Source organism: Lolium perenne, chromosome 3 (genome assembly GCF_019359855.2).
Source record: "Lolium perenne isolate Kyuss_39 chromosome 3, Kyuss_2.0, whole genome shotgun sequence".
Lineage (NCBI taxonomy): Eukaryota > Viridiplantae > Streptophyta > Magnoliopsida > Poales > Poaceae > Lolium > Lolium perenne.
Genome location: NC_067246.2, coordinates 341,931,190 through 341,941,560, shown reverse-complemented (window position 1 = coordinate 341,941,560; position 10,371 = coordinate 341,931,190).

The following is a 10,371-nucleotide window of genomic DNA, read 5'->3' as shown; positions in this document are numbered from 1 at the left end:
GCTGCTGGGAAGAGATTGGATCCACGCCAACTGCTGTATCCCCTCCACGATGCACCAATGCATAATACAGTGGGATGGAGATGAAGTAGAGGTCGTCCAAGCCGACGACTCAGCCGAAATTTCAACGGCTGGCATGAACGCATGGGAAGCAGCAGGCCAAGAACCCCTCTCAGGCATCAACTTGGACGATTGCGAGCGTATCGATGTGACAAAGGGAAGGGTTAAGCTGGTTTTATCCACTGGCCTGACCATGTAGTTGGAGCAAAAGCGATGCGCAACTTGGTGAGGCTGATCCTTGTGATCGGCCCAAAAGGTCTATGAAGGGACATTACAGAACCTTCAGTCAGCGCTCCAATCATTATGGAGGCCGATCCCAGCAATCGGCCAAAATTATCCTCACCACATGTTCTGTTTGTGTTCACCCTCAACCCTATCAGGAGCCGACGTGCGAATTACAGAGCCGATATCTGCCATTCTTTAACAGATTCGGCTCGGGGGGCACCTAAACATGGGAACAGATGCAATGGTACATGTGCGCAATGAAATACTGGGGGCCGATAGGAGAAAGTCGGCCGGTAAAAAAAAAATTTACAGCCGATGCGCAGCCATCGACTCTAGTTGAATTATGCGATGTTGAGTCTCCACCAAATCCAGGCCAGCGGGGGTGCCTCCTGTTGCTTCGAGGGAATAAAACAATGGAAACTTCTTTAGCTACTTCGAGCCGATCCGGGTTCCTGAACCCTTTTTTGTCAAGGATTTCCAATCTTTGGGACTAGTTCAGCTGAAACGGAAGATTATCGGCTGTTGGAGGAAAAAAGAGGATCGGCTGTGGCGCATTCTCTCTGACATTCTCGCCTCGAGTAAGGCTCGGGGGGCAGCAGGCCTAGTGGATACTCTGTTTAAAGAGCCGATGGGGATACCATCGGCTGATCCTTCATTGCAACCTTCTTCACAATGATGAGTACTGAAAAGGATTATTGGGTTTGGTTGGAAAAGTTCAAAGGTTTTCCTGAAGATCCCGCATTTTCCACCAGATTTGGAAAATCATCAGTTGAAGAAGGGAAGGGTGAATTTCAAAGGACCGATGCGACACTATCGGCTCATTACGCATTGGCAAAAGGGACGAATCGGCAAAGTCAGTAGGAGAGGGAATCGGCTAAATTAAACTCAGAAGAAATCGGCAAAATCAAATTGGGGGAAGAGTTCTTCATTGATAGGCGAGATTTCTTACATGAAGAGCTGATTGCTCTCAAAAGGAAATGCTAGGGGATACATTGCCCCATCTACTACTACTGGCCCTATTCTAGAGGTCCTATCTATGGGCCATCACTGCCCTCGTCGTCGCCGTCGTCGCCACTGTCGGCGCTGCTCCCGGCGGGCTCGTCGTCGCTCCAATGGCCGCCGACCGGGCCCTCGTTGTCTTCATCTTCTTCGTCAGCGTCGTCCTCGTCGCTGTCGAAGTCGCTAAGGTTGCCCGGCCAAGGGCAGAACCGCTTGGCCGGCGGCTCGTCGGAGGAGCTCTCGTCGTCGTCCTCCTCCTCCTCTTCCTGCTCCTCCTCTTCCCCGGAAGAGGTGAAGTCGCAGGAGAAGCTGTCGTCGTCGCTTTCCTCCTCCGTTTCCCCGACGGCGAGGAAGCGGAGGTCGCTCTCCCCATCCGTCGAGGACTGGTCGTCCTCGGACCAGATGGAGAAGTCGTGGTCTGACTCCTCCCCGGCCGCAATGGCGCGGCGGATGTTCGCCGCTTGGACTTCTGCCGGGTTGTACTCCGGCGTCGGCTCACGGGATGTGGAGGACTGGCTGGAAGGATCCGATGGAGCAGAGGAGGAAGAAGACATGGTGGCAGGAGGGTTTTTTGGAGTGCTAGTGCGGAGGAGATGCAGAGGAGAACTGTTCGTAGCGGTTAAATAAAAGGAGATATAGTGGAAAGTCAATGCCACAGCAGTTTCCGAGGAAGTGGTGCCTAAAGAGAAAAAACTGTAAGATCACGCGGAGAAGTTGAGAAGGCAGGGCATCATGATGAAGGATACTGCGACGGTTTTGCCACGACATGACCCGACGAAAGAAAGGCGTAATGATTTTGGAAATATCATTTCCAAAACCAGGGGGGGCATGTGTTATCACCGGAATTTGACCGAGTCAGAGGTGGGCCGCGATCAAGATGGACTTGAAGATTATTATTAAAGATTATATGTGAATCGGCCTTGTATATCAAATTTGGGCTAGTTTGCCCTTGTATCTGTAACATAGTAGGATACGTGTCGATATAGTTAGAGTTGGGCCCGTGCCCGGTTGGGACTGTTCCCACGATTAGAAAGTCCCCTGGACTATAAATATGTATCTAGGGTTTATGGAATAAACAACAACTCACGTTCAACCCAAAACAAACCAATCTCGGCGCATCGCCAACTCCTTCGTCTCGAGGGTTTCTACCAGGTAAGCGACATGCTGCCTAGATCGCATCTTGCGATCTAGGCAGCACAAGCCCCACGTTGTTCATGCGTTGCTCGTACTGAAGCGTCTTTGATGGCGAGCAACGTAGTTATCATAGATGTGTTAGGGTTAGCATAGTTCTTCGTATAATATGCTTACGTAGTGCAACCCTCGCATGTCTAGCCGCCCTCACATCTATCTCAGGTGTGAGGGCGGCACCCTGCTTGGTCTTTATTTAGTAGATCTGATCCGTTACGATTGCTCCTTGTTCTGCAAGGATTAGTTTAATATCTGCAATAGTTAGGCCCTACGAAGGGGTGGAGGATCCAGCGGCACGTAGGGTGGCGTTCGCAAGTCCTAAACAGGATGTTCCGAGGATCAACTTCATGTTGGTTTTTAGGCCTTGTTTAGGGTCGGCTTACGATCACCGTGCGTGGCCGCGAGGCCCAACCTGGAGTAGGATGATCCGATTATGCGGTGAAAACCCTAAATCGTCGTAGATCTCATTAGCTTTATTTTGATCAAGCAGGATCACCATATATTCGTGCACCCCGTACGAATCATGGGTGAATCGGCTCTTTGAGCCGATTCACAGGATAACCTGAGAGCCGATCGAGGCTCGTATTTAATGTTTACGTGTATGCCATGCAGGAAACTAAGCGAGGCATCCCCATCACCTTCCTGACCAGGTATAGGTCAGGTGGCACGCCCTTGCACTTCGCATCGGACGTGTGACCAGAAGAGCATTGCGGGCCGTCGCTCGGAGGGGTCTCAGCCAGCCGCAGCTCTAGGCTCTTCCCGGCTCTACCGTGTTGACCGTCGCTGCCCGCCGGTGGGTTTTGGCAGTCAACACTCCCATAAGCGCTTTTCTTTAACGCCTTTCAGCTAGGCGCAGAAAGTGTGTATCAAGTGTTATCAAGAGATGAAGCATCAATATCGGTGTTCGGGGTTTTCTCAACTATGCATTGTATCTTATCTATGTAAGTTTCAGAGGCTCCCTTTTCATTAGTCTTGGGCTTGCTATTTTCATCAAACAAATTTTCAGGAACAAGCCAAGCATAGTTATTTTCTAGTGCCTCACACATCCCTAAGAGCTTACAAGGTATTGATGTTTTAATATCCCCCTCATAATTAACTTGATTAGTGTACTTTTGTCTATCTTTTTCCATCTTTTCAAGGATACTAGCAAAGTTGGTATAAGAGCCAAGCATATTATATTTAATGAAAACCTTTCTAGCTTCTCTTGCAATACCCCCAAATTCTTTGAGAAGGGTTTCTAATACAAAATCTTTCTTTTCTCCTTCTTCCATATCACTTAGTGTAAGAAACATATGTTGAATCACGGGATTAAGATTAACAAATCTAGCTTCTAATGCGTGTACTAAAGAAGCAACAGCAATTTCATAAGTAGGAGCAAGTTCTACCAAGTGTCTATCTTCAAAATCTTCAACCGTACTAATATGAGTGAAAAAATCTTCTATATTATCTTTCCCAAGGATAGATCCTCGGCCTACCGGTACATCTTTAAGAATAAAATTAGGAGGAAACATGATGAACGAAGTAAAGTAATTGCAAGTAACTAATTTTTTTGTGTTTTTAATATAGCAAACAAGGTAGTAAATAAAGTAAAACTAGCAACTAATTTTTTTGTGTTTTTTTAGTGCAGCAAACAAAGTAGTAAATAAAAATAAAGCAAGACAAAAACAAAGTAAAGAGATTGGAGGTGGAGACTCCCCTTGCAGCGTGTCTTGATCTCCCCGGCAACGGCGCCAGAAAAAGAGCTTGATGGCGTGTAGACACACGTCCGTTGGGAACCCCAAGAGGAAGGTGTGATGCGCACAGCAGCAAGTTTTCCCTCAGAAAGAAACCAAGGTTATCGAACCAGTAGGAGCCAAGAAGCACGTTGAAGGTTGATGGCGGCGGAGTGTAGTGCGGCGCAACACCAGGGATTCCGGCGCCAACGTGGAACCTGCACAACATAACCAAATTACTTTGCCCCAACGTGACAGTGAGGTTGTCAATCTCACCGGCTTGCTGTAACAAAGGATTAGATGTATAGTGTGGAAGATGATGTTTGCAGAAAACAGTAGAACAAGTATTGCAGTAGATTGTATTCGATGTAAAAGAATGGACCGGGGTCCACAGTTCACTAGAGGTGTCTCTCCCATAAGAAATAGCATATTGGGTAAACAAATTACAGTTGGGCAATTGAAAAATAAGGAGAGCATAACAATGCACATACATGATATGATGAGTAGTGTGAGATTTAATTGGGCATTACGACAAAGTACATAGACCGCTATCCAGCATGCATCTATGCCTAAAAAGTCCACCTTCAGGTTATCATCCGAACCCCTTCCAGTATTAAGTTGCAAACAACAGACAATTGCATTAAGTATGGTGCGTAATGTAATCAACAAATACATCCTTAGACATAGCATTGATGTTTTATCCCTAGTGGCAACAGCACATCCACGACCTTAGAACTTTCTGTCACTGTCCCAGATTTAATGGAGGCATGAACCCACTATCGAGCATAAGTACCCCCTCTTGGAGTTACAAGCAATGACTTGGCCAGAGCCTCTACTAGCAACGGAGAGCATGCAAGATCATAAACAACACATAGATAGATTGATAATCAACATAGCATAGTATTCATTATCCATCGGATCCCAACAAACGCACATGTAGCTTTACAGATAGATGATCTTGATCATGTTAGGCAGCTCACAAGATCAGACAATGATAGCACAATGAGGAGAAGACGACCATCTAGCTGCTGCTATGGACCCATAGTCCAGGGGTGAACTACTCACACATCAATCCGGAGGCGACCATGGCGGTGTAGAGTCCTCCGGGAGATGATTCCCCTCTCCGGCAGGGTGCCGGAGGCGATCTCCTGAATCCCCCGAGATGGGATTGGCGGCGGCGGCGTCTCTGGAAGGTTTTCCGTATCGTGGCTCTCGGTACTGGGGGTTTCGCGACGAAGGCTATAAGTAGGCGGAGGAGATAGGTCAGGGGCCACACGAGGGCCCCACACAACAGGCCGGCGCGGCCAAGGCCCAGGCCGCGCCGCCCTAGTGTTTGGCCACCTCGTGGCCCCACTTCGTGACTCCTTCGGTCTTCTGGAAGCTTCATGTGAAAATAGGCCCCTGGGCATTGATTTCGTCCAATTCCGAGAATATTTCCTTACTAGGATTTCTGAAACCAAAAACAGCAGAAAACAGCAACTGGCTCTTCGGCATCTCGTTAATAGGTTAGTGCCGGAAAATGCATAATAATGACATATAATGTGTATAAAACATGTGAGTATCATCATAAAATTAGCATGGAACATAAGAAATAGATACGTTTGAGACGTATCAGGCGACCCCATTTTGTTGGAGAGTATATGGCGTGGAGTATTGGGTGTTGGATTCCTTCTTCGCCGAGGAAGTCATCCAAGGTGTAGTTCTTGAACTCCGTTCCATTGTCGCTCCTTATTGCGAGGATCTTGTTGTCGTACTTGCGTTGGACTTGGTTAGCAAACTCCATCATGGTTCGTTGAGTCTCACTCTTGTACTTGAAGAAGAATACCCAACAATAGCGTGAATAGTCATCAACAATGACGAGGCAATACTTCTTTCCTCCAAGACTTTCATGAGACGGTGGACCGAAGAGATCAACATGTAGGAGCTCCAAGCATCTTGTGGTAGAGATGATAGTCTTGGCCTTGTGAGGAGCTCCATGCATTTTTCCTTGTACGCAAGCCCTACAAACACGATCCTTACAAAAAGAGACATCTTCGTTTAGTCCGAGGATGTGGCCACCCTTGTGGAGACTTTGCAAAGTCCTTATGTTGACATGGGCTAGTCGGCGATGCCATAACCAACCCTTGTCACCTTTGGTGAATAGGCAAAGAGCGGAAGATGTTGTCCTTCCGGAGAAATCAACAACATACAGTCCGTTCTCTACATATCCAACAAAGGCTACATTGAGTGTCTTGCTCCACAAGAGGACCACCATATGTTCATCAAAGAAAGTACATAGACCCATGCGAGCAATTTGATGAACGGAGAGTAAATTGTAACCAAGGGTCTCGACAAGGAGGACATTCACAAGTGAGATGTCGGGTGTTACCACCACCTTGCCAAGACCCAATACCTTAGAGCACGTGTTGTCGCCATATGATACGGTAGAGTGAGAAGGCTCGAGGTCGACAACAATATTCTTGCTTCTGGTCATATGACTTGTGGCTCCACTATCAACCACCCATTTAGCGCCACCGGAAGCATAGTCCTACAAGGAATCAAGTCTTGGATTTAGGTACCCATTTTTCAATGGGTCCTAGCATGTTAGTAACAAGGGGTTTGGGAACCCAAATAGTCCAATCAACATTGTCCTTTTGAGGACCAATAAAGCGAGCACGAATATGTCCATAGTAATCAACAAAAAGAACATGAGAAGGGTTGTTAGAGCCGGCGAAACCATCCGAGGCGAAGTTGAGTACTTCATCCCCTTTTGAAGTAGCATCGCCTTCCTCATGATTGAACTCCATGTTCTTATTGGTCCTCATATTCCTCTTTCTCTTCGGCTTGGTAGCCACTCCTCCTTCGTTGCAAGAGCCAACTTTGGCTCCATCTTTAGCTTCAATGACTCCTTCCAAGTACTTGGCTTGAACTTGGAGTCTATCAACTTTGGCCTTCAAGCGATTGACTTCATCTTCATGCTCCGGGTGAGGATGGCAAATATCAAACACTTGGACTTCCTTTGCCTTGTTCACCCGGAAGTGTTCCATCAAAGCTTCTTCTTGGAGAGCATTCATCTTCATGAGTATGCGCTTGTCATTCTCCATCTTGGCAATATCACTTTCATGAGTGCAACACGCACGGTCCTTGCTCAAAGGAAAATGCTCCTTCAATGTTTCCTCTTGCATGGAATTGACCTCCATGAGCTTGGCTTCCCTTCTCTTCAAGGCGGCTATTTCTTCCTCATGATCACAACAAGTAGTCTTCTCCTTGCTCATGCGGAGACATTCCACCAAAGACTCTTCTTGCATGCTACTCAAACTCAATAGCTTGGCCTTGGTGGTCTCAAGAGTGGCAATTTCTTCTTCATGGTTGCAACATGAGGTCTTCTCCTTGCACAAACGGTAGTATTCATCCAAGGCTTATTCTTGAAGAGCATTGACCTCCAAGAGAAGAGCATTGTGCTTCCTCAAGGAAGCAACTTGATCAACAAGCTCGTCATGGGAAGAGTTGGGGTCTTCATCATCTTTCTTCTTGTTAGCTTCCTCGAGAGAGAGTATCTTCTTTTTGAGCTCACCCACCAAACCAAGAGTATCTTCTCGATCCTTGGTGAGTTGAGAGACCTTAGCTTTGTTGGTATCTTCAAGGACAATGACACTAGCTTCAAGACACATGCGCAGATTTCGTTCCTCATCAAACTCTTCTTTGAGAGAGGCAATCTCATTTGCAGCTTCCCTTTCCAACCTCTCCTTCTCTTCTATAAGATCTTGTGCCTCTTCAAGCTCTTCTTTGAGAGAGGCAATCTCATTTGCCGCTTCCCTTTCCAACCTCTCCCTTTCCCCTATAAGATCTTGTGCCGCACCAAGTTGGGCTAAGAGAGCCCCAACATGAGTCTTGGTATCCCCTTTCATGTTAGTGAGAAAAGAATCCAAACCCATAATCTCACGTTTAACAATGAGACTAGTGGCATCATCAATATATAAGGCGTTAGTCGAAGATGATGGTTTGGAAGGGGATTTTACCTCCGTGGATACCTTTGCCATAAGACAACGAGCATTGTTGGTGACGAGGTTCTCATTAGGAGAGTCGAAGAGGGAAATAGAGGGAGTGGAAATGGCGATGGTGGCCACTCCCTCTCCTTCCTTGTTGGAGCGCTTGTTCTCATGTTCTTCATCCTCATCGGAGGAGTACTCTTCTCGAATGATGAAGGCTCTAGGCTTCTTGGTGAAGGAGACCTTGTCGTCATCGGACTTTGGGGAGAACTTGGAGAATCCTTTTGAGAGTGACTTGAACTTGTCCTTGTGGATAAGCCTTCCACCATGATCTTCTCTTCTCTCAAACATACAATCCGCGACAAAATGATTCTTGTCGCCGCAATTGTAACATGTCCTACCCCTTTGCCCCTCCCTTGGGCTCTTGGAGAAACTTCTTGGAGAATCACGTGATCTTCTTGGTCTTGTGCTTCGGGACTTGTTTCCATCCCAAAATTTCTTGGCGGCAAGAGCATGTGCTCATGATAATTGATCTTGAGATCGTCCGGTCCCCACTCAACGGGATCCTCATCGCTTTCACTATCTTCATGTACCTTCATCTTCAATGCAAGGTTGGGCTTGCGGGAGTTGTGGGCACGAGCAACAAGATCCTCCGCATTCTTCTTGGAGATGTCCAAAGCGATGACTTCGCTAAGAACTTCATCGGATGCCATAGCACGGAAGGAGGCGTTTTGGCGGATGGCCGTCAAATTCACTTCCTCATAAGGGAGAAGAGCGTTGTAGAACTTGCGCTTGATCCAATGGTCATCCACAAACGTTGCTCCAAGATCTTGCATTTGTACGGCAAGAGCAATGAGGCGCCGATACATTTCTTTGGGGGACTCTCCTTCAATCATGATGAAGTTGTCGGCCATGTTGTTCACTTCATCAAAACGAGAGCTTTGGATGGTTGCATTTTCGAGGAAGAGCTTCTCAAGTTTATCCCATGCTTCCTTGGCGGTCTTGAGCGAGCGGATATGAGCGCGGTCCTTGGGCGTGATCGCCATGTGAATCATGTTGATGGCGGTGGCGTTGAGTTGATCATCCACCACATCTCTTCTTGTCAAGATCTTTGGGTCTCGTGGTGAGTAGCCCTCCTCGATGATACGCCAAAGCTCGGTAGATGCGCTGTGCACATGAGAACGCATTAAGAATTGCCAATTTTCAAAGTTGTTTGATTCAAGTAGCGGTGGTGAACCATGCGACAATATATGTGGGATAGGTATTGGAATGTTTATGGTGTAATCATTTGGTGGTGGCACCGCATGATTACCCCCTAGACGTTCCGCAACCGGTGTATCATCCTTCCCCTTTGTTGAAGTGTCGGTCTCGCCAAGCCCTTCCTTTTGTGGATCATTTGTCGTTTGCGCGACAAAGTCAACAAGAGGAAAGGGGTTAGCTTTTGGTGGGGGGTTCTCAGCACTTGCTTTAGGATCAACGATAGGGTTTGGTTTTTGAGCAACCAACTCCATCATCATCGCCTTCATTTGGTTAACGATGGATGACTCCAATTTCTTGAGGTCATTGATACGTCTCTGACGTATCGATAATTTCTTATGTTCCATGCCACATTATTGATGTTATCTACATGTTTTATGCACACTTTATGTCATATTCGTGCATTTTCTGGAACTAACCTATTAACAAGATGCCGAAGTGCCGATTCTTTGTTTTCTGCTGTTTTTGGTTTCAGAAATCCTAGTAACGAAATATTCTCGGAATTGGACGAAATCAAAGCCCAGGGGCCTATTTTTCCACGAAGCTTCCAGAAGTCCGAAGAGGAGACGAAGTGGGGCCACAGGGTGCCCAAACCCTAGGGCGGCGCGGCCCACCCCCTGGCCGCGCCGGCCTATGGTGTGGGGCCCCTGTGCCCCCTCCTGACTTGCCCTTTCGCCTACTTAAAGCCTCCGTGACGAAACCCCCAGTACCGAGAGCCACGAGACGGAAAACCTTCCAGAGACGCCACCGCCGCCGATCCCATCTCGGGGGATCCAGGAGATCGCCTCCGGCACCCTGCCGGAGAGGGGATTCATCTCCCGGAGGACTCTACACCGCCATGGTCGCCTCCGGAGTGATGAGTGAGTAGTTTACCCCTGGACTATGGGTCCATAGCAGTAGCTAGATGGTTGTCTTCTACCCATTGTGCTATCATTGTTGGATCTTGTGAGCTGCCTAACATGATC